At 36.0% G+C, this 26,264-nt stretch overlaps 1 protein-coding gene across 1 annotated transcript in view; it reads left to right on the top strand.

Annotated features, from left to right (window-relative positions):
* Window positions 1–26,264, top strand: part of LOC145999331 (uncharacterized) — a 547,081-nt gene that overhangs the window by 284,378 nt on the left and 236,439 nt on the right. The gene's annotated exons all lie outside the window — the stretch shown is intronic.

The following is a 26,264-nucleotide window of genomic DNA, read 5'->3' as shown; positions in this document are numbered from 1 at the left end:
TGTGTTGGGTTGATTTAAATTTGCAAAGGTCCTCCTGTTTGGGGGGAATGATTGTAGCTCATAACTCTCAATATTTTCCATTTTTTTGGTATGTATTTTTATTTAAATATTAATCTCTATGATTGCAGTTGTTGTGGCTCCAGCAAAATCAACTAATTCTTCTTTTTCATTAGTGACCATCAATTCAATGTTATCTATACTATTATGGCACACAGGAAAATATAATGTTGGGGATGGAGTGTAGATGATTGGCTCCATAAATTCAGAATTAGGTTTGAATGTTGCAATGATGCCAGTTTGTTTGTGAGTGCCTATGCCATTTGATTTTGTGATCATACCCTCAGCCACATTACAGTGAATATTCAGAGTCTCTATGGCTAAGAATTTAGGTATATTAATAGCAGTGTGTTTGATGGCTGGTTCAAGTTTTGTGTTGTTCTCAAAGCCTAACAGCTCTCCTATAGTACCCAGATCCACTGTTTCTGTAGCAGATACAATCTCTACTCTGTGAGTGACAGAATTTTGACTTAACACTACACCTCTGGGTAATGAGCATTTAGAGTGGATAGATTATATTGCCCTGGAGTGATGACAATTTTTTGATCCCCTACTGCAATTTTGTTGTTGTGGTGTGTAATATTAGGGATCAAGTACATGCCATAAAATGCTCTGAGAGCTATTGTTTTGGGATACACTATATCATCATGCAATTTGAGTTTCAATATTGAATTTTGGCTGGTGAGATGGAATACCCCCATGATGTTTTAAATACCACAAGGCTTTTTGAAAATTTTCAATTGATGGTTTATTTATTTGAGACATATATCTAAGAACAGATAAACACAAATGTCCGCAATTAACATCTTTGAAATTTTGAACACGGGCATTATTGTAATAAAGATTAGCTGATTTTAGATATTTTATTAAATTTTCAGGTGGAACACCTCCAAATGAATCAAACACAAATGCCTCATTGTTTAAATATTTAAGATAACAGATCCAGTGAGTGCCCTGATTTTTGTACTTATCCAAATTAACAATGCCACACTCTTTGTTGAGTGGTTGTTCTGGTAAAGAATCAGACATGTACACACCTCTAAAATGTTTGATGCCCAGTGGCTTGATTAAAGCTTCAATATCTTGGTTTGTAAGCGGCTCTTGTTTTTTTTTAAACTTATTCATGGCTCTCTTAACACCTTTGCCCTGTTTCTCCATGGCCAGGTTATGGCGCTTCAATTCATCTAATTCTGCCTTATTTTTCTTGGCATTTATTACTGTTTTTGCTATGGCAGCTGATCCCCCAGCCAAGCTCCCCACAGCCCCGAGAGCAGCTAAGATGGCAGGGATAGTAAATATGAAACCCCCCACATGTGATTTTTTTCTTGATTGCTGTAATTTTTTTAAATTGGGGGGTACTAAGCAACAATTTCATACCATGTCCCTTTGCAATACAAGAATTTTTTTTCTTGCGCTGCTTTTTGGTCAAAAGGCTATCAATAGGCCCAAGAGATTTGAGACCTGCATAAGGTATTTGATACATAACACCCTTGGCCTTCATTCTAGGTTTATTATATATATATATATTCACAGCCCCCACCCCAGTTTTTGTTTGGTGTTCATAGCTACGGTGGTCCCCAATGCTGCTATTCTTTCACTCAAAGAAGAATCTTTGCTTACAAATCTACCAAATGCAGCCTCTTCTAATTTCTTGTCTGCAACATGTCTCTTGTCAAGATCAGAATGTGTGTTGTATGCTATGTCATGGTCTCTACAAGCAGCATCTAGGGGATTAACACCAGGATCACCTCTGTTTAATCTATGATCCAGTTTTGTGCCTGGACCACAATACTGATAGCCTGGAATATGTAGTTCAAATGGCAGCTTGTTTATAATGTCATTAACCAGGCCCCGACCCTCAGAAATATTCCAAAATTTAGGTGGTAGAGTATTAATAATTTTTATGAGATATCCAATCCCCTTAGTGTCATTCACTATAAAATTAGACAATTTTGTGCTTATCATGTCCATAATTCCAACCTTTTCATTGTAAAAATTGTGGTTGCCAGCATTTTCCTCCCCAGCTATCACCAATAACCTGTCTACAAGTTTCCTGACATCATCAACCCACACAAATTCTTTAGGCAGGGTGTTGTATTGTTTGATTCCACTACCAGTCTTAATTTGTGACCATATGGGCTTGATTAAATTGTTGTATTTTGCCCCACTGCTAGACTTGACTCTTTTTTTTGTGGGATCATTGTTCTGGTATAGAGCATCTGATTTTATTAATATTTCTTTGTAGTGCTCATAGTCTTGATCTGTATAGCTGCCAGGTCTTTTCCTAGTCATCAGTTCCCACAACCCAGGTGTGCCGGGATATTTAACAAAACCACCTCTTTGTCCAAGATGAGATTCTGAATAAACAATTATATCATCTCCGATAAATGTTACTCTGAAATTGCCAATTCTATGTATGATGCTACCATCACGCTCTGTGTCAGCATATAAGCCAAAGACCTCATCTTTGTTGTCTTTAGGTGTGCTTAAATATTTTTGAGCAAGAAGACCCAATTCAATAGGATCCTGAGTAGCTTCAATTCTTCGAGGAGCAATAGGACTAGGTGTATGAATACTGGAAAGTGGGGTGATTGGATAATCTAATATGTTCCTTGCAGCTACAGGTACAAGCTCTGTGATCAAATTTTGATTTTGCTCTGTAACAGTTTTGATATTTTTACCTAATTCACTAATAGCATCAATGATAGGCTGTTCTGTTTGTTTATGTTGTTCATAAATTCCTCGGTTCTGTGATTTCCATCCCTTAAATCTTTTTACAAGATAATCTCTTAATTTAAGATCATCAATGATTGGCCTCTTCATGGTTATTTATATATGTTTCAATGTCTAGAAAATTGTTGATTTTATTTCTGTATTTGCCACTACTGGGTTTTCTTGTCATATCAATTGTGACAAACCCATAACTGTCCTGGTTCCAGCACCTACTGCAAAACTTGGAAAAATCATTGTAGCTCAAGTCCCCACCTACATATTTATCATGTATGTGTTTGAGGTTGGTATGATCTTGATGAAACACACATATAAAATTGCTGTTGTCTCGGATCAGCTGCTTCGGTATTTTTGAAAAAGTCTGTGCCAGGTAGAAGCAATCAATGTTTTTGTGTCGGCCCTGTGTAAAGAAATTTCTAACCTTGTTTTGATTATCCAGTATAATGTCATCAAACACAACAACAGAATTATCGAGACATTCATGAAGTGGCTTAACATCTGGTTCAAAAGTGGCAATATCCAATCCATCATATAGCTTCATCAGCTGCTGATATTTTAATTGTTCCAAGCTCTTAGAGAAAACATACAAGTGCCTGTTTTTCCAGTCTAACCAGTTGGGTGCCAATAAAAAATTATCAACCATTAGTGTAGTTTTAACACAAGCAGATGGCCCAACAATAAGACACCTAATATTATCAGGCAGCAAGTTGCCATTTCTCTTATTCTGTTGTTCAGGTTCTGGCAGCCTTTTTATAACATCCCAGGTGCTCATATTATTATTTTGTTTGCATCGATCCAGCTGTGTTCTGGAAGTCCTAGCCATTTGACAAATAACTTGTTGCCTTTTCTGCGGATGATTTTTTCTATGAGATATGTGTCAGGCTGTTTAGTTTTGCTGAGTTCTTCTTCATAGAATCTGCCTTTGAGAATTTCTCCTCGGTGATCTTTTATTATATATGTGTTAAGGGTCCCGGGTTTAACTTGAACCACTGTAAATAATTCAGTGCTCCAGTTTCTTGTAAAGCCTCTTTTGAATAAGTGCTTATATTTGCTGATTCTTACTTGATCACCCACCCTGTATTTGGCCTTTCTTGTTGTTGGCTGGTATCTAGGATAATAAACAGTGCTGATCAATTTTTGCTCATCAGATGAAGTTACTTCAGAGGGTTTCATGTTGATTGAGGAATGAACCGAGTTGTTATATTTATGTAGTAGTTCTGGAAGAATATTAATCCATTTATAATTACCTTGGAGGGTAAATTGTTTATACATAAGATTTTTTAGGGTTCTGTTAAATCTCTCTACAATTGAGGCTTTGAGATCACTGTAACTCGAATAATGTTTTATTGCCTGGCTTTTAATAAATTGTTGAAACACAGAATTATAAAATTCTTTGCCATTATCTGTTTGCAAATAGCGCGGTGATATTCCACTCTGATTGATGATTGTCTTGATGGCTTCTGTAACACATTTTCCAGTCTTGGATTTGAGTGGCACAGCCCAGGCAAATTTTGAAAATGTATCTATTACAGTGAGTAGATACTTGTAGCCCTTGTTGATTTTGTCTAAGTTTTTCAACTGTCCACTTGCCATTTCAATCAAGTCGCTCTGCCATAAATCATCTATGCCCTTTGTGACTACTGGGAGTCTCTTAAAATTATGTCTGGCCTGTCTGTGTAATTCATCAACAATAATTTTTCTAGACATAATATGTAAACAAGAATATTGCAACTATGGGGTGTTCAGCAGCTGATACTGCAGGATTTTCTAAATATAATTTGTCTCCTATTTGTATTTTAAATTCCAGAGAGCCATCATCTTCAACATATGCTGTTTCTAATGTATTTGGATCTGTAAAATCCTCCAATTCTACACTGGTGATTTTTGCTTTGTTATCAGCATTTGTTATTGATAAGGTGGGGTAGTGGTGTGCCTGTGGTTGAAGCCAATATTTGATCTTGATTGGTCTCAATGTGCCCCCAACAAAAAACTGGTAATAAAATTGTGCAGGGGACAGCATATATATTTTGCCACCTGGTGTAAATGGAGAATCATATTCTTTGTTGGGGATGCTGTACAATTCAAGAATTACTGTATGTTTTGGATTCTCGATTATGCCTGTTATTTCTTTTTCTGCTGTAAGCAATCTGCTTGTTACAGATTCAAGGTGCTCATTGATGGTCCTAACAACATCATCATGGCCTGGCTTGATTTTTATGTCCACAATAAGTTTCTTGTATTGTTGCACAATCTCTTGTAGCTGGGTGGCAAAAACAGACAAAGCATTTGCTTGATTGGATTCCATGGTTCCTAGCTGTTGCTTGATATTAGCTACAATTTGTTGCAAATTTTCAACAACTGCCAATTTTGAATTTTGAGCAGTAAGATCATGGACCTGTCTTCTGATAACCTCAAACAGGGCATGCAGTTTATTAATATGTTGATTGGTTGGTAGAGTGGCCACTGTCTGAGTGAGATGTTTGATCTCTGCTTGGATATTCTTGATATCTTCTGATTTCAATATCCTATTCACTGCCTTCTTAATATTTTTAAGTTCCTGTGATGTAGGAAGATTTGATACTGTATTTTGCAAAGATTCAAGTGCCAATTTTACATTGTTTAATTCAGAAGCATCAGCCACATTTTGTATAGCATTTTGGAGCAGGGCTATATCTGCCTGAGTGGGTGTGGATTGTTGTAAAATTTCAAGTTTTGTTTGAATATCATCAATCAAATGATGAAAATGAGATAGCTCAGATTCAGTGTTGAGGTTTTCAAGCTTTGTGATTTGGTGCTGGACACTAACAAGAGTATCTACAATACCGGGCAGGTGAGATTCTAGAGTTTCTTGTACATTTGCCAAATCACTTTGCACTGCTGCTATTGTACTCTCAAGATGGGTTATGGTACTTTGAATTTTTCCAAAATCTTCATATGTTTCAAGTTGCAGCTTAATATTTGCTACACTCCGAGTTATTGCACTCAAAGCATCAGAAGATGGCAAATTGTTCATAAAATTTTCAAGTGTCTCAATTTTTTCTTTAACCTCGGCTATGGCATTGTGCAGAGGATCCAGATTAGGTATTTGGAGTGATTGAATCTGTTCTTTTAGAGTGGAAATCACTAGATCAAAATCTTCTTGTGATTTTATGCTTTTGACAATTGTTTGGAGCTGTGCCTGGACATTATTTATTTGCTCTTCCAATTGTTGCTTCAATTGCTCAGAATTGGTGGCCTGGGTCTTAAATTTGGCTTGAAGAGCTGCTACAGCTTCTTCTAAACTTTGAAAATTATCCAATGTGGCCAAATCAGTATATTTTTGAAGCAACAATTTGAGTTCAGAATCAATTTTAAGAAGAGGGTCCATGCATTGTGATTGTAAATTTGTAATTTCTAATTGAAGACTGGCATTGAGTGTGGTTTGTAAAGCTTGTAAATCACTTCTTAATTTCTTGACTCTGACATCAAGCATCAGAATCTCATCACTGTGATCTTCATGCCTTGTATGGCCAAATATATCATTAGGCATTTTTGTTTTAGTGGTTATTTATTATAGAGTATCTGATTCTTAATTCTATAAAAAAGGGTATAAGCTTGTCATATGATCCCGGGACCTCAATATATAAGCAGTCACCAGCAGAAACAGTATAAACAGTGCCAGAAATCATGTTTGAGTGCTTAATTCTATAAATATTTCTCCCTATTGAAATCTTGACATTGCCCTCAGGGGTTGTAATAAATTGCAATTGCCCACCTACAGGTAATTGGTAATGATTTAAATTATTGTTAAATATGTACAATATTTTGCCTGTTTCATCATCAACATCTGTAAGTATGCTGTTCAGATGAATAATTAAGAAACCACTCAGTTTAGATATCATATCAGAAGAGGGTTGTGGTGTCGGCAGGTCCATAATACCTTGTTTTTTAAACCCAAATAAGTTCATAGGCATGTTTATTTATTTCAAATCATGCTCTGTGTTTGGGCATTGATTGCCATTTTTCAAATCACAATGCCCCCATGGTAGAGTATGTATGCCACATGATAAAATGCACCTCTTATCATCATGTGGGTCCAGAGCCACTTTTCTTACAATATTGCTAGTCAATATGTGATCCACACTCTGAGTTCTATTTTCTGATGTTTTGATTGTGCTACATGATTTGAGACAATTTTTATAATCTTCAAATTGGAGCTCTTTTTCAACAGTCACTCTGCCAATGCCCTTGGCTTTTTTGGCAACAGCACCACTACATGTTTCAAAACTGTATATCTTGGCTCTTAACCCAGAAAATGCCACAATAACATCACCAAGTGTCTCATCTTTTAACTTGCCAGGCACCTTTTTGTTGTGGTGTTGAATCTCTGTATGTTCACTGGTATCAAAATATTCAAGCAATGCAGGCTGTGCCATATCTTTATAAACATCTTCTGTTTTAATATCAAGAACAAAACTATCTGTATCCATGTACATCAATTTTACACAATCACCATAAAAAGGTTTCAACACATCATAATACAATTTTAACATGTGTAATTTGGCCAATTCCAATATTACAGCCCCTACATAAATAGGTTTATCAAACTTAATCTTTGTTTTTTTCATGTTGAAAAGTGCCATATTTTCATCATAAATTCTTCTATAATTGAAATTAGGCTTTGCAACCAATTTTTTGCTCAGGCTGGGGTCAGTAATTATTTTAACATCGGTATGTTTTCTGACATTTTCAATAGTTTTGCCATATACAGAATTGACCATCAATTTAAACAAGGCCTTATCAAATTGGCTCATTGCAGATGTTCGAAGCTCTGTATTTGTATGAATATATGGCTTCAACCATTTTAAGTGCCTGAACCTCAAAAATTTTCCAACTTTGGTCACTTGAACACCATGATGCATCAGGAACTGGAGGTTTTTGTAATATATAACATAACCCTGTTTTGGCTCCAGTGTCATCATGAGCTTCTTCTGTTTAGAGCCAGGTGAGCACTGAACCTCGGGAATTGGGGGCAGATCAGAAAATTTGTTGTGTAAATTATCTGGAATTGTCAGATCAACCTCTAAGAAGAGGCCATAGTCACTGTCATCAAAATCCTTAAGATTCTCAATATTGAAATCTTCAACCCATTCAAGCCCTGAATATGGCAGTTTATCCATCATGGCATAACCATACAGGCTGTTTGCATCTACATACAGTATATAATTTGATGGCAGTGCTGGATCATAATCAGGAATATATTTGTTATTTGCTCTGGCATATCTCTGAGAACATTGCACCATGCCTCCTCTTATACATTGTTCCATAAACAGATACATATCTTGATCTTGGATCAGATCCAATTGCATTTTAGTGTTTAAAAACATTGCAGACCATGCTAGGCCCGGGGCACTGTAAAAATATATTGGATCTAGTTCATAATTTTGCATGGAAGATTTTCTGAATGCCTGCAGTATATCAGCTAAGAGGGTCACATCAAGATTTAAATAAGCCTTGTGACAATCACCAAATGTCTTGCATTTTAAATTGTTTCACATCAATTGGGCATGGTGATAATCATCATCAGTGATTCCAGATGCTCTGATTTTGCTGTAAAACTCTTGTTGTGGTGGCAGAGAACACTCATCAAATTTAGAAAAATCTGTAACATAATCATATGGATATACACCCTTCCGCCTAATTAATTTCAGGTCCTGATTTGGAAACAAAGCACATGTGATTTTGAATTGATCATCAGATAATTGAGTGGCCAGTGTAGCCAGGCTAGCCGATAAAATTCTGTAAGAATCAAGAAATCTTATGTGAATAGGAACACCATTAACTTTAATTATTTTGTTAATGGCAATATATTTTTCATCATTTTCAGCTAAAATATTTAAATTATGCTTCTCAAACCCCTCGTACCTGATCAGATGATGGAAATCATAATTGGATGCTCCATGGCAAAATATAGGGACAAATTTTGGTCTCGGGATCTTAATATTGCAGCTATTGCACAGGGCCATTAAGAATTTACCATCTGTATGAGAATGGTGTTTCACCTTGATATTTATATCTGAAAATTCAGAATCACATACCGGGCATTTTTCTGCATTGTTGAAATCTTCAATCTGTTTCTCTGTTAAAGGCAACATGGGTTTTGATTTTAATAAAATATTAGATGCTATGTCATGGCACTCATTTTCTATTCTAAGTGCAAATTCTTTGATGGCATCTGCTCCCATGTATAAATTTTCTTTACTAACAACACCATCCTGTACAACCACATAATAAAAGCTGGAAGGTTCATGTAGCTGGTATGGTGTAATTGAAGATTCTTCAGGATCTGGATTGCAGAATGCAAGAGGTTTGAGGTTTGATTCAAAATCACAGACAATATATGCTGGGTGTTCCAACAAGGCTTCAAATGTTTTGAATTTTGCATTTTCACTTGGCTTAGGCATCACCATATGAACAGGTTTATGGTTGCCACAGTATTTCAGATGCTCAATTAACTTGTTTTTAGCAATTTCTGCATTCTTTTCACAAACACCATTCACCATTTTTTGACCATCAAATACAGACAAACATCTTCTGCACAACTTGAATATTCTATGAGTTTTGTCTAGTTGTGTTCTGACTAAAGCTTCAAGATTATGTATCAGAGTATAATGATTTGTGCCATCTCCTTTAATTAAGAGCAGATCAATCGGAACAGCAGATTCATCATCAAGTGTACTGATTCTGAGAGGATCTATCAAGCAATTGTCACGGCCACTAGAACAAGTAAATACATTAATAGATAATTGTTTGCCATTGATGTGCCTGGCCTTTTTTTCAAATTTATCAATATTCTGGACAGACATTGGATATTCTAAACAATCCATTGCCTCATCAAAATCATTTTCATGTTGTTTATAATAACTTATTCGCTCAGGATGCCTTGAAACTGGATACAAAGCAGCTAAAATACACCATAAAAAGCATTTCTCATCATTATTTTCAATATTGACCACGGCTCTTTCGTTTTTAATATTGGCAGGTAATGGCACATAAGTGGAACCTTGTAATGGGTTGAATTCAGAAATATTAACATAAAACTTGTGTGGAGATCCGCATAGGCTCCATCCAGACTCTTTTGCTGCAAATTCAGAGTGTTTAATATTCAATTGATCTATCAAACTGCTTATTATTTTGTCTGAATTTGCATTTGAGTATACAGGTACAGTTTCTGTTATGTGGGGCTGTGTAAATTTTATGCCATTTGGCTTCTTATATTGTGTAAACAATTTGAGGGACAGCTTATAAGACCCATTCTGTGCATTTAGAATTGCCTGCACATCAGGATTTACACTGTTCAAAAAATTCTTAATACCACATCTTGGCTCTGATACAAACCAATAATCCCTTAATTGGCCATTAAAACTGCTATGGATGGGTTCATAGCGTGGCTGCTTTGCCGGTGAAGCATTAACAGGTGTTTCATGCTTCCTTTTCAGACCAGATGTAGATGGTTGTGGGGGCAATGTTGATGACTGTGCAGAGCAAGTACCTTTATGTTTATATGTGAAATATTCCAGATTATATTTTCTATGGCATTTAGGGCAAATTTTTGTGAGAGTTCTGCATTTGTCTGGATTACAAATCTTTTGATGCTTAGCCCAATTGGGGCTGGATATATTCTTTTTGCATTGATTACAATATTTTTGATTTGGCATTTTTGTTGTTGTTTATTATATACAATTTCCTGGGGTCCAAATCAAAATTCTATGCTTAATAAAAAATATCAGTTGGGTTCAGCAGTGTGATTTGTATATTTTGTGTGTGTGTGTATGTGTGTATGTGTGTTAATATTTTTGGCTTTGGTATTTATATAAAATTTCTTGGGGCTCAAATCAAAACTTTATACTTAATAAACCTATGACAGGTTGTCAAAAATTCTGTCTATTAAATCAAATAGATTTGTAATTCAATTTATATAAATTTGCAATATTTTTGTGTTTAAAAAAATATGATCAGCACTGCAACAACACACCCTTACTCTTCAACAACTCTCACAATACTGGCTGATATGCAATGCAAAATCTCTTTATATAGCCTAAGCACAGACCGCATTGAAAACATCTGAAACAATAGGCCAATCAGAATATAACACATCATTACATTATGTCATAAGCAACCAATCAGAAAACAACACATGTCTAATAATTTGTTGCTTAATATTGGGTAATAATTTGTTGCAAAACATGATGCAATATAAATAAAACAGAAATAGGCCACAAGTGGACCGGAAGTGGACCGGAAGTGGGCAGAAATGGGTAGAAATGGCCGAAAATAGACCGGAAGTGGACCGGAAGTTGGCAGAAATAGGTAGAAATGGCCGAAAATAGACCGGACGTGGGCAGAAATGGGTAGAAATGTCCGAAAATAGACCGGAAGTGGACCGGAAGTGGGCAGAAATGGGTAGAAATGGCCAAAAATAGACCGGAAGTGGGGAGAAATGGGCAGAAATGGCCAGAAATGGACCGGAAATGGCCAGAAATGGACCGGAAATAAATATGTGTGGGTGTGTGTGGGTGTGGGTGGGTGTGGGTGTGTGTGGGTGTGGCTCTTATGAGCATTTTTGGCTTAGTTTTAAGTGTGGCCAAAAAAAATATCAAGAGGGGCATATTTTTGACAGGTTTATGGACAACAATCTCACAGAAGTGCCTTTTATAAGTGTAGGCAAATCAATCTGAGGGGGGTCATACTTTCTCAGGAAATTCCCGAGGGTATTTTTACAAAAATCTTGGATTAGACGGGGTTCCACACTTGAGCAAAAAACTCATATGGGCATGTTGAGCTTGTTTTAAGTGTAGGCAAATCTGCCTGAGGGGGGTTCATACTTTCTCAGGTTTATTGTAGCATAAATTACACTACTACTGATGTCAGATTTTCAGCTGACATATCACCATGCAGTGTGAAACTTGTAAACTTTTAGTGGATATTATTCTCAGAATCCACAAACCATGCACACAGAAAGAATTATTCTATACCTGCTACATCGTGTCTCATCGGGAAGTATTATGAATCAACCATAGTATTTTCCAACTTTGGGGGGGATGGAGTTCCAGTACCCTGGATACGCCCCTGATCACATACACACATGTATGCATGAAACAATATTAACTAATAATAAGCATGGTCATTTGAAATGTTGTGTGTTCATTTATAAGAAAGTGATTAGAGTGGAGGCACCGGGGCATGAGTTTACAATACCGGACCACTCTCCAATTTCTATAAAATTTCGCCTACTTACTAATTTCGGTGTCCTGATGACGTAACTGTAGTTCATATTTGGCAGTCACTTGTTAATATTGTACATTTACGTCTAGAAATTGTAAAATAACCTTGCGATTTACCACGGTGATTGTCCCTACACAGCAATTCGGAACTATCTTTCTTTCGCATTTCATTAATGGTGTTCCTTTATGCACAACAATCTTGCTGACGTAACACGAGGAATACCTAAGAGGTTAGGTTAGGCCTGTTGAGTTAGGTTCCATTAGCATAAATACAAAGAAAAATTATTTTAACTACGAGAACTATACCTTGTCTTGCCTGTTGATTTCTTCATGTTGGGAAAATGGCATCTTCCGTGGAGCTATTGTTCTTATGGTAGGGTTACGTTACGTTAGGAAAACATAGTTTATTTAGTTTTTTCCTCGATTTCCATATTTGACTGCCAATTATTACATGCAGATTCGTGTTTAGGAGTTCACAATTAGTGAGTAGGCGACATTTCATAGAAATTGGAGAGTGGTCCAGTATTGTAAACTCGTTGCGGCAACGGTTATGGTCACCTTAAAGACATTTTTGTACTGTAGATGTAATTTTGTATCATAAAAAAATTGATATTGATTTTGGAAGATTTGAAATGTATAGTTTGAAGTTTTGTGAATCTTGTTATATGGTCAAATTTATTCCATACATAATTCTCAAAAGATGAAAACATTTTAAATTTTTGATGACATGTTTTCCCACTTTTGGCCACTCTGTATCTAGTTATGGGCATCACTTTCTCCATCTCTAGATTCTCTAGATTTTAGAAATTTCTTTCATAGGGGAGCTACTTTATCTGTGCCTTCACTGACCCTGTTGCAGCCTCCCGTTTAAACAGAAATCTGTGAATTTGACCTTGCTGTCATAATCCACATTCCTTCCACATCTGCGTCAAAGGTCTACAGCTCACAGGTTTTGGGAAGGAAGGGCCGGAATACATGGTAGGCACTATGATTGAATATTGTGCATTCATTTTGTATGATGTATATATCTGTATCATCAAAATTATTTTAGTAGTCAAGCGTGTAGTAGAGGATGATGTCAGTAGCAGTCAATTAACACCTCAAGAAATGTTTTAGAAGATACATAGAAAAACTAGTTTTACAACACACACATTTAATACTGTTAAATTTTGTTAATTTTAAATACATTTAAATTTTGACTGATTTTCATCTTTTTTATATATTTTTTCCTTGCTGTAGAGGATATTGCAACGATGAGATGAAATAGAACTGTCTCACTGCAGTACATGGGCTGCTTTTTTCCTCTAAATAGACCAACAAAATTTATATCCCCTGAAAGTACGTACCTTCTACATCCATTTTCCGGTGGTACTTTTCCGATTACTATTATATTATTGCGCATAAAAAAAGTTTTTCCTGCTACTAAAAGCAATGCATTTCTCCATTTGTTCGCGTCCATATTGTTTACACATAGTTACTGTCATTTGTTTCGGGGTCTTCCTCTCCGCACAAGAGTTTTGATACCTTGTGTTCCAACGTCAGACGAGAAATGCCTGCAAGGTTAGGTTAGGTTCCATTAGCATAAATACAATGAAAAATTATTCTTTGGGCTAAGAGAACTAACCCTAACTACCTAACAACGTAGGCACTTTTTGCTTTCACTAGATTTGTGCAGAAATGTGTGCCACTTTTTCCTTCCAAGAGCGCCCAACCTGGATACGAATTTCTAGTTTCTTTCAAAGAAAATTTTTAGTCCGCACCTTCAAACTTACTTTTCCCGATTACTAACTACAAAACATTACCAAAAAATTATGAACTACGTTCCTCGTAAGCAGCCCATATTCTGCAGTCTTACCGATCTTCCACTCGTTTCTCATATCCTGTGATATTTTCAGTTTTGGAACGGTCTCACTGCAGAACATGGGCTGCTTTTTTCATCTAAATAGACAAACAAAATTTATATCCCCTGAAACATCCATTTCCCGGTAGTACTTTTCCGATTACTATTATATTATTGCGCATAAAAAAAGTTTTTCCTGCTACTAAAAGCAATGTATTTCTCCATTTGTTCGCGTCCATATTGTTTACACAGTTGCTGTCATTTGTTTCGGGGTCTTCCTCTCCGCACAAGAGTTTTGCTACCTTGTGTTCCAACGTCAGACGAGGAATGCCTGCAAGGTTAGGTTAGGTTCCATTAGCATAAATACAATGAAAAATTATTCTTTGGGCTAAGAGAACTAATCCTAACTACCTAACAACGTAGGCACTTTTTGCTTTCACTAGATTTGTGCAGAAATGTGTGCCACCATGTCACTTTTTCCTTCCAAGAACACCCAACGTGGATACGAATTTCTCATTTCTTTCATAGAAAATTTGGTAAATGTCTGTTATATCGGAGACACATTTCTTCATTTTTACAGAAGAAACTACTTACGGAAATGAGTTTATGTACCATTTGGAAAGTTCGTGGAGGTATTTTCTCACCGTAGAATGCTGCACAACAAGAAACAAGCACTTTTGATATAATAAACTTATGTGCAAAGCGACAACATTATGCTGTTGTTTCCATTATGTGTACCTGCAATGGCGCGAGCGTCGAAAGTCACGCAGTCTCGCCAGTTTTTCCAAAGGTGCCTTTTTTTATGAGAATTTTTTTAAACTATGCTTACCTAACCTTGCCGGAAATGGTCTGTGGGGCTATCGTGAATGATTTTTGGGGCTATCCGTCAATGGTTCGTGGGGCTATCATGAATGATTTTTGGGGCTATCCGTCAATGGTTTGGATGACATAATGAACACGAAAGTAGGCATTTTTCGGTTAAAAAGGTTGAAACACTGCATACCCACTCCAAATCGACAAAACACAAGCACGACGCGCGATGATCCACAGCTGTGCGTGGCATATTGTATGTTCCGCAACGGAAGAAAGGAACCAAAAAATTTACTCGTAATCTGAAAAATCGATGTTATTTTTGTGTAAAAAGCATAATGGCACCTTCAACTATGTTCCGCAATACATAATTGATACGTATGAACCATCCGAAACACAAAATATCTGATTTTAATGTGTGTCCGATATAACAGACATTTACCGAAAATTTTTATTCCGCACCTTCAAACTTAGTTTACCCGATTACTAACTACAAAACATTACCAAAAAATTATGAACCGCGTTCCTCCTAAGCAGCCCATATTCTGCAGTCTACCCTAACAACACACACATTTAATACTGTTAAATTTTGGAAAAAATGAACTTTGAGATCAATTCTAGCTACGGGCTTGGTATAGACTTTGAGATTTTGGTACTATTATAGTATAATGGAAACACCTAGAAATCATATATTTTGCACTTTTTTACATTGCTAAAGTACTATTCTGGGTAACACTTTACTATACCTGAGACAGATTTCTTCAAATTTACAGGATCAAGTACTTACGCAAATCATTTTCTGTAGCGTTGTTGATGTTCGGGAATGTAATTTTGATTCATTTTAATGCGAATGCATGTGGTTTTGTACGAAAATCTATTTCCGACGCGCTATTGCTGCTGCCGCCATTTGCTTCCTGCATGAGAGCACAATACGCTCTCGTATTGTCCGTATATGCTAAATTGAACGAAAGGAGTGCTAATGGAACCTAACCTAACCTAGTAGGCATACCTCGTCACCGTGATGGTTTGTGGGGCTATCGTGAATTTTTGGGCTAATGTCAATGGTTTTTCTGGCTCAAGGAACGATCAACAGTAAGCTATCGCCATGTTGTGTGTGGAAATAAACAAGAACAGTAAGTACTCGTAAATGTAAGAAATATACATTACTTTCCTAACAAATTCAATTATTTCACCTAAATAAGTGTTCCGGAATGCAGAATAGTACGTTAGCAATGTAAAAAAGTGTGAAAGAAATTATTCCCAGGTGTCTCAGGTATAGTAACATTGCGGAACATTTCCTAAGGTGAAATAATGAATTTCTAACGAAAATAATGTCTATTTCTTACATTAACGAGTACTTACTGTTGTTCCTTATTTCCCACAAACCATCCACGGGTAGACCCCAAAACCATTGATGTTAGCCCAAAAATTCACGATAGCCTCACGAATCATCACGGGGACGAGGTATGCCCACTAGGTTAGGTTAGTCCGGTAACAGTTTCATACATTAGAGACACATTTCTTCATTTTTACAGAAGAAACTACTTACGGAAATGAGTTTCTCTAAGCATAGAACGGTAAAACTGCCCTTGCCTTGGCTAGGGTTCGAAGCCCAGACTTTCGGCAACAAGATCGTGAGTTTCATGAAATAACTTCCCTTCCAAAGAATCGAATTCACCAAATCTTTCTTACGTGAATAACTTCCTCCAAATTTCCAAGCACTTTATACTGGTGTCATTTCAAGCTGCAGCAATCCACTGACATTTAATATTACCTTAATTTGTTGTACATTTATGAGCTCATTTGGCATGTGCATTCAATGGCCCTTTATATTTATTTGTAGGTTTTTGCACAAATGTCGCAGAGAAAAATTTCCAGAAGCAAATGCGACATCTTTGCCATGAAGTTTGTATTTGCGCTTGCTTGTGTCCCTAATCCGCCCTAATTTGTGCTGGTGCCTTTCAGCCGCAATGTTGCTAACTAACAACTCTCATTTTTGTTTAAAGAAGACGGCATATTCGCATACGTTCGTAGCTTCTTTCTAAAGCTATTTATTTTTCTGGGTTGGCTACTCTGATTTTGTGTAGCCCCGGAATCTGGATTTCATTATCACTTCCGGTGCGGGTCCTGGGATATGTGGAAAGAGAAATTTCGCAATCCGGACACGGTGCAAAAATCCGAATAAGGTTAATTTCGGAATTCATTTGTTCGTGCATGAATTAACCAGCTACCAGTTGGCACCACCATCGATGCTAAATCCTAATTTTCTCATTAAAAATTTAGTTTATGTATCTATTAATCAATGATGATCACTTGTACGTGATTTTGTATTTTATTTCCCTTCTTAAACATGTATAAGAAAAATCGTATTTTTAAAGTCACTAGTTCCACATGACGTAACATCGTTCCATATGATCTGTCATGGACGTACATTAACTATTTTACATTAACTATTTTAATAAGGATGTAGAAGAACAAAAAATAAAAACAATGGCTTATTGTGCAGATTTTATTGTAAAAACTGTCAGAAGAGGATTCCAGAGCTGTGTTCGTGTCCTGTCATATCCTGAAAGGTTAGTTAGTTATGAATTCTGTTCGCTCTTTATGTAAAAATAATTTCCATAAAGTTAGTTTCCACGGAGAATAATTCCTAGCATGTCTTCGTATTCTGTATTTTGCTTAATTTAAGTAAAAGGACATGTGTTAAAAAAAACGTCTGAAACATTAAAGGTTCGATTTTGTAACTTAATGTTATTTATAAGTTACACAGGAGGATAGGAAGCCAACGAGAATAGTAGGAATGACTTGAAGTTTGTTTGAAGTTCGGAAAAGCTCATTTGTGCATGTTATAATGCAGAAAGTTGCAAGTTATCGCGCTCCTATTCGCTTCTGCATGAAGTTTATTTCTTCCAGCATTTAAAACTTTGTCAACATGTACAGGAGATGAAAAAAAGCGTGTAAATATTAAAGCAATGAAACCTAAGGTAACGGTTCCTATCGTTCTATCATTTTTTTAAAAATTCTCTTAGCAGGAAGACTAATTATCGTAGAATTTTAGCAATCATTGTCACACGAAATTTGAACCTTTCTTAAAGTAATTAGCACTCTCTGGATTTTTTTAAAAAAATATTTATGTTGAAAAAACAACTTAAAAATTACCTTACGCAAGCTTGCACGCTTCCCAAGGACAATGTATTTTCCATTGACAAGGGACTGTAAGTATCGTAGACTAGTGGGAATTAATGTAGAAGTAAATCGGAACCTTAGTAAAATGAATTTAGGTAATTTATTTATAATGCTAAGAGAACCAAACCTGGCCTGCCTAACCTAAATACGAAAGCATACATTGAACCAAATCATAAGTAATCACTAGTTTTGGAAACGAAATGAGTGTAACTAACCTACATGTGCAATATATGCAAAATATTTTACGAACATTTACACATGTGTTACTGTAAAGAAAAATCCTTTCTCACTGGTGCCACGGGACGAAGATTTTGTGTTTCAAATCGCATTTTAGTCTATGTGCTTTAATCCAACCCTACAGAATTATGGATGTTACTCCTATTATTAATAATAATATATTTTGTTGATGGAATCATCAAATTATACCTGTAGTTAATATTATTGCTGTAATAGCTCTTGTTGTTGGTCATTGGCTTTGATCTACTAGATGGTATGGGTGATTTTGATTTGTTGACATATTTCCTGTCCTGGTATCTTCTTCAGAAATATGTTGTGTCATAACATTTTTCTTGAAAGCACTCCCGGGAATAGGTTCCATGATCCATTTAATGACAAAAATTGCATTGTTAGCCAGTTGTAGGTTAGGCAGTAAGCTTCAGGGACTCTTTCTAAGAGATAATGTGGTAAAACTTTGCTTCATATGTTAGGAACTTTAGTGCAATATCTATAATATTTTTTTATTGTCATTGCCACACACTGTATGGTGCCATAAGAAGTAGTTACGATGAGAAATAATGTGAAAATTGAGTAAAAATAAATCAATTGAATGGTGACAAGCTCATAAGATTTTGCGCAATTGTTGAAGGAGCTATCATAGAATGGACCCTTATACATTTGACACTACTTTATTCAACAGATACAGATAGTGATCTAATGCATATTCATTTTCAGTAGCTTTTCTTTGTGTTGACACGCTTTGACCTTAGCTCACTAACAACTCTTGCATCTTGGAATTTATCTTTTTTGAGTGACATAAAATGCAGAATGCTTTGTCTTGCATAGTTATATGTTTCTAAAATAATTTTTCGTCTTTTATTTTTCTCGTAGAGCTGAGATATAGTTGGAGAAAATATGGCGAAAGGACTTGAGGCACAAAACATACAAAAGTTACAGAGTTTGTGGAGATAATTTTTCAGAGAAAATGTTTATGAATTCTAATAGAAATAAGTTAGTGCATGATGCATACCCAGATGTAGAACCAAGTAAGTATATTGCATTTCTTATGGAATAACATTGTCATCAGTTATGTGGCTCATGCATAAGAAATTGTATTTTCCCTTTTCTGCATTAAAAAAAATATATGCTTTAGAGATAAATTTTGCTTAAAGTACATAACACCTAACAACACGATACATTGCTTGAGGATGTTAGAAACAAATGTATTTAATGTTTCACTAAATATTCCAAGCAGGATGGTTGAAAAAGATATGATTTTCAGCTAAACAGTCCTGTAAAATATTTGAAAAGTTTGATTAAAGGAAATAAAATGCACATATTTTTCTGTTTGAGACTGTACATATGTGAACCTACTATGGAAATGTTTGTTGAGTGTGTTAATGATGCTTTAATAATTTCAGTAACTTTTATTCCGGTGAAAGTCTGTAGGACCTCAAAGAGATTATTATACCTTATGCAAAATATATTAATTACTAGTGATTCAATAAATATATATATACCTGAATAACAACGTGTTTGTTTATTTTCCCTTACATTTGTTATTAGCAATAGAATATAATGTTTTACATTTCCACAGTATGAGTATTAAATCATTAAGAGTAATGTACTTACTCTGAAACTGTTCTCTTCTTCTGGAGTATTTCAACATGTAAATTCATTCTTGGTGAAGTATAACATGTCACCATAGTGAGTGTCCGACCAAGAAACCTATCAGTATGACACAATGGTTTGTCTAATGGAATTTCATTAACAATATTATGATAATATTCAATACAGTGGAAATTATTTGATGTAGGGTTTTAAGGATTTCTTATAGTCTTTAACTTTATATTCCATATGTTTAATGCTAACAATATAATTTATATGTGTAATTGGAAGTAAGATGCTTGAAATAAATTTTGGGACTTGTAATCATAATGACCATATTGGGCCATTCAATGTATGTGAGGAAGAATCCTCCTATCTAATATCCTTACTTGAGTTTGAACTGTTCTTTTAGGTCTACTTTATGCACAGAAAGGCTAATTTGGTTGAAACTACCGTTTAAAGTGGGATCCGAAACACTATGGGTCTCCACCGGGTATCGAACCCATACCTGAGTTAACAAATGGGTGTGAAGAGCCCCTTGGGAAAGGTTGAAAGTGAAATGTTATAAAGACTTGCAAAGGATATACACAAAACTACGAACTTCCTCAGAGACAGTATAAGAGCCCAGCTCTTCTCAAAAAGGTAATGACATTTATTAAAGTGCTGTCATTATCTCCCAACCTGGTCAATAATTGGTAAGATCAAAAGTTTGAGGAAAGTATAATCTACACATTTGGTAGGAATAAGCCAATCACTTAACATTTAGACATGACACATTGGATGGACTAGCCCTTGCAGCAAATCATCATGAGTGAGACACCTATGTTCAATACGAGGCCAAGTTAAATTTACTTCTTGATGGAAGGGATGATATGAGAAACATGCACCAATGATCGACCTGATAGTGTGATGCTTGAAAGAATGATTATTTATTAACTCTTTATGTTCACTTTCTTTTAGACTGACTAGAAACATGTGTGACATTATTTAGAAGTAGCAGGGATTTTGTCAATATGGCATCCACTATGAGTGAAATGTTGCTGTTCATTGGTTCATTTCCAAGTGGCATATGTCACATGTCACTTTGGTGTGAAATCTCTCTAAATTGCAAAAAATACTGTTGGTTTCTTTGTCATCAGCTGGAAATTTGCACATTTCTTTTGTTTTTTAATTAGCTTTAAAAAATTCATGTGCAATATTTATTCTTAATGCATGGATTGTATCATCTTCAGTACTGTATTAAGTGTATGAATATATAAAATACATATCTGTGCAGGATAAGATCTTTCAGTGGTGTATTTTTAATTCCATTGTGTGTGTGTGTTTAGGAGTGGGGGGCTGGGAGTGTGCTTATCTAGCTTGATCCTACATACTCAATGACTGTTTCGTTTTTTATTCTAAGACATTCATATTTCAAGTCCAGATTTTTGTGTAACTATGAAATATGTAATGCCATATGATGAAATTGTAGTCAATATGTAGAGTGGTTCCAGTAAGTAACTTCAAACAAAACTCGCTTGTATGGCATACTCCTACTCCCATTCTAGATTAAAAATTAGGGATTTTTGACAAATACTAAAATGAATAAGCATGCAGTGATTAGTTAATAATATATCTTACAAACATTCACACGTTTTTAGAAATGGGTTGAAATTACTCTCATGCAAACCAGAAAAGTGAAATTTCATACAACTTCGATTGATTGATTGATTTGGTGTTTTAAGTCAACTTTATTCACAGTAAGGCCAATCGGGACTGGACCTACAGTTTAAAGTGGGATCCGAACCGCTATGCGTCTCCATATAGGTACAACTTCGAGATGGGGTGGTTGCTATATAGGCATTCTAGGTTAACTTGTGCAAGGTGTGACCTGTTCTTACTCTATTTTCCCATAACTATTCATTATCAACATCATAGTAGTTTTTACAGAGAAATAGACTGATAGAATTAAAACAATTACAATTTTATTCCAGAAATTATTCTGTTTGATAACTTCCCCAATGAGCTGTGTCACTCATAACTATTATTTTATTCTATTCTCTCATGGCAGATGGCACTGAACTAGTTTCTATGTCGTATTGTCCAAAATACTATTTCATCTACAGAACACTGAATGTAAGTTGTGATAGAAATTAACTGTAGTGTAAAATATTTACTTTCATCTACAGCATAACATAACCCATGGTTCTACAGAATAGTTTCTCAACCTATAGGGTGCGACCAACTCCTGGGTCCTGAGGGGACATTTGGTGGGTCGGGAAGTTGGGTTCGAAACTTTGTTAACTGGGTCTTAAAAACCTATTACCTTAAATTACTTAGATATATTGTTTTAACAATTTAAATTCAGGCCGTGTTGTTGTAAAAGAGCAAATATATGATTATAGACTAGGTGCACACCCCTACAAAGTAATTCCGCTTGTTCCCATCTTATGGGTCCCATGAAGTGTAATATCCTTCAAGGTGGGTCCACGACTGAAAAAGGTTGAGATCCACTGCTCTACAGCCCTGGAAGGTCCTTGGCCTATCAACTGACTACCAGTCTGCCGCCCACAACCCTACCAACCAGAAACAGTTGCTGGTATTAAGTATGCTGTATCCTGCAGATTGCCACCCACGTTAAACTGTGCAGCAATTGTTATGAAGAGAAAGAGACAATTTGGGAAATGTTGCAACACGGCTCGAGAGCCCTTTAGAACACTTGGGGTAGCGCAAATATCCGTTCACCCCACCCTTCCATTCCTGCTTTTATTTTCTGCTAATAATTCGGGACATATCTCGTAAGGTCGTATTAATTATTTTATTTAAGTGCATTCAACTGTCACTGCCAAGAGTAAGATATGATTGGCGGAGAGGTTGCTCTATGACAACGCTTTACATTTCGAAACAGCCGTAGGGTGGCTCCACGTGTCAGGTTTGGTATACGCACAGATTACAAAGGAGAGATAGGAAGTAAGCGATCTTATTAATCTGTGGTTCGACTGCTTATAATGGAAGTAAATGGGGTTTTTGCTGCAACGTCTGATTCTTTTCCTTGTAACATTTCTTTGCATCAGAAAATTGTTATGATATTTGGTACAGTAGTCGCGAAAATATTAAAGAATATTATGAACCGTCGATCATGACCTGTCCTTGAGTTTTTTATTAACAATACGGAAGAAAACATAGGTATGGATTGTAACACGTAACATGACAATTGCTGCGAGAATTAGTATTGTGTATGCATTATCCTGAAAGGTTCATTAATATTGTCATTGTCACAAATATTATTTTTATGGAAACTTACACACACAATACTCGTTTATTTTTCAAAGATTGTTTTACATCCACTCGCGTGTTGTCCAACTTACCGCCCAAAAACTCGCAAGCGTGAAATATGACACTTTTCGTTTCCCGCTTACTGGAAAAATGTAAACAACACGTTGGTTGAGTTATATTTTCACCATGTCTCGAAGATATGATCGACACTGTTTTGTGCCTGGTTGTTCTAGTGGATATCGTTCAAGTAAAGGAAAGGGTATTTGTATATTTAGTGTTCCCAAACAAAAAGATAAATTAGCCGAGTGGAATCGTGCAATTCCCAGAGCTGACAAGGAACTCTATGACAGAACTGGTGTTTGTGAATTGCATTTCGATGAACAATACATTATCAGAGATTATGTTCACGTAATAAATGGTAAGGAGGTAAGGTTGCCAAGGGGGAGGATATTATTAACAAAGGATGCAGTGCCTACGAAGTTTCCAAATCTGCCAAATTATTTCACAAAAACTATTCCTAGAAAGATAAAATGCAGAGAAATGTGTGGATCAAGTGCAAAAAAGCCAAAGAACAGTTTGACATTTAATGAAAGTTTGTCCATTCGCTCGCTTAAAGAAAACCTCACGGTACCCACAGAATTTTGGGGAAGGCATGTATTTGAAAATTGTGCTGATATTATTGCATTCAGCAAGTGTCAACTCAATGCAGGATCAAACACTTTGCATGTTGAGAGGTTAGTAGTGTTTAAAGGTGGAAGTAATAATAGCCTCTCCTGCAATGTATATGTAAGACATAACAGGATTGAAAGTGTAGAATGTGTCAAAAGTGTGTGTCAAGCCCAAGATATATTACAGCAAACAGACCTACTTACTGTGTGTGAAGGTGTTGGAACTGTAAGTGAATTTTCTTCTGTCCATCAATCAAGTGCTACAATTATAGATGATAGGATTTTCAGTAAAAACTGTGTAAGTGTAGTTAAATCACCCAATATATCTAAGTGTATAGCATGTAAGTACACAAGAAAGCTAATGTTGAACATGAAATCACGGAAGAATAAAAAACTTGAAGGTAAGAAGATATGCATAAGGAGAAGACTAAAAATAAACTATCGTTCAGCCAATAAGCTCCGGGCAAAAGTTCACAAAATGAAAAGCGAAATTCAAAAGTTAAAAGATATGAACCAGAAAATTGAACTTTCTAAATTTGATGACAAGATAAAAACATTGCCCAAAAAACAACAATTGTGTGTTAAACACTGTTTCAATGCAGCAAGACGACGAGGTGACACTGGCATGATTTTTGATAAGAGTTGGGTATTAGAGTGTATTATTATGAGGATGAAAAGCCCCAAGCTGTATGAACACATACATAGCTACAAAATAATGGTCGTACCCAGCAGTAGGACATTATACAAATATCTTAAAATGTACAAGAGTGGTTTTGGATTCAATCCAAAAATATTCACAGGCATAAAGGAGAAGGTCAGATCTATGGATGACTTCAAAAAGCATGGGGGTTTACTAATAGATGAAATGAAGTTGACACAAAAATTGCACGTACGTGATGATGGAAATATTGAGGGCTTTGTAGACTATGGAGTATTTCAGGAGGAAGGGTCAGGTAGTGCTTTGAGTGATCATGGCATGGTTATTCTCTTTCAGCCATTATCTGGGGATTGGAAACAGATAATTGGGGTATTTACGACATCAAGTAATATGAAGGGAAACGTACTAGCAAAGGTAATCACTGAAACTATTATTTTGGTAGAGAATGCTGGCTTATTTGTGGATTTTATTACATGTGATGGAGCTACCTGGAATCAGAAAATGTGGCACATTTTTGGAATTGGAAGCACTACACCACATGTGGCACACCCTATCAATCCCACAAGGAATCTACACTTTGTGTCAGACTTCCCACATCTACTGAAATGTTTACGGAATTCCTTTATAAAGAGGGGATTTGACACACACAAGGGAGAGGTTCGGATGGAACATGTTAGAGCAGCCTGGATAATTGATTCTGAAAACATAACACTCAAGGCAATGCCTAAAATAACAAGATCCCATATCAATCCAAATAACTTTGAAAAGATGCGAGTAGGCTTAGCGTTCCAATTATTTGGCGACGATGTACTCAAAGCACTTTCACTGTACAAGGACAATATTGAATCACAATATGGAAGCATATCTGCTATTGTCTATTTTATAACTTTGATAAATGCGATCATAGTTATAATGACTTCAAGAACACCAGACAAGGCTTTAAGAGCCAATTCAAAAGAATATGCTGAACTACTTTCGTTTCTGGATTTCCTTGATGATTGGGAGAAGTATAGTTGCTCAAATAAGGGAGGATTTTTAAGTGCAAGTACAGCTACGGGCTTTCGAGTAACAATCAAAAGTACACTCTCTCTGTTACAGTACTTGCATACACTCGGATATAAATACGTCATGACATCAAGACTAAGCCAGGATGAAATTGAATGCCTGTTCGGGATAGTTAGGCAGTCGTCAGGCTGTAATGACCACCCTACACCAACAGAATTCCTCCACATTCTTCAGTGTCTTTCCTTTTATAATTTAGCCCGTCCCCCCAAAAATGGAAATTGTCCTCCAGAAGTCATAAATTCCTTGCTAAGTGCAGATAATTTGGATCCAAATTTCATGAAAGAGCAGTTGGAGGAAAGGAAAGAAGATGAAAAAGAATTGCACAGACTGGCACACACAGATATTGGAAAAGATCATGAAAGTTATGTACAGAAAAACAGTGATGCAAGGCTAATTTATTACATAGGAGGCTATGTTGCTAAAAATTTTAAAGACAAACAACAACAATGTCAACTCTGCATCGAAAACCTCATAACAACAAGAGAGAAAGTTGTAGCTTCTTCATCCTGCCACACTAAGGAATTTGATAGAGGTGGTTTATGTTACCCATCGGATCACCTCCTGCAGCTTGTAAGATACCTTGAACAAACCTTCACATCTTATTTGTCAACACACAGACTCCACAGTGGCATCATCAATGATATTATGTCTGTCTTCAAACGTCAACATGCAGGATATGTAGGGTGTACCAATCATAGAGAAACTGTCACCGCAAAACTGGTCAAATTTTACTTTGTAATGAGACTTCGGTTCTATGTAAAATCACTGAACAAATCAACCAATGCACAGGCAGATAAAATGAAACACTTAAAACTAAGACGTTGCAAATGAACTTCCGATGTTACCATTGTAGTAGCTCGCATAATCAATCTCTTTCATTCAAGGAGCAACAGTACCTACAAATTACT

Source organism: Lepisma saccharinum, chromosome 15 (assembly GCF_977018435.1).
Source record: "Lepisma saccharinum chromosome 15, izLepSacc3.1, whole genome shotgun sequence".
NCBI lineage: Eukaryota > Metazoa > Arthropoda > Insecta > Zygentoma > Lepismatidae > Lepisma > Lepisma saccharinum.
The sequence above is the reverse complement of the archived record's forward strand: the minus strand, read 5'-3'. Positions and strand labels throughout refer to the sequence as shown.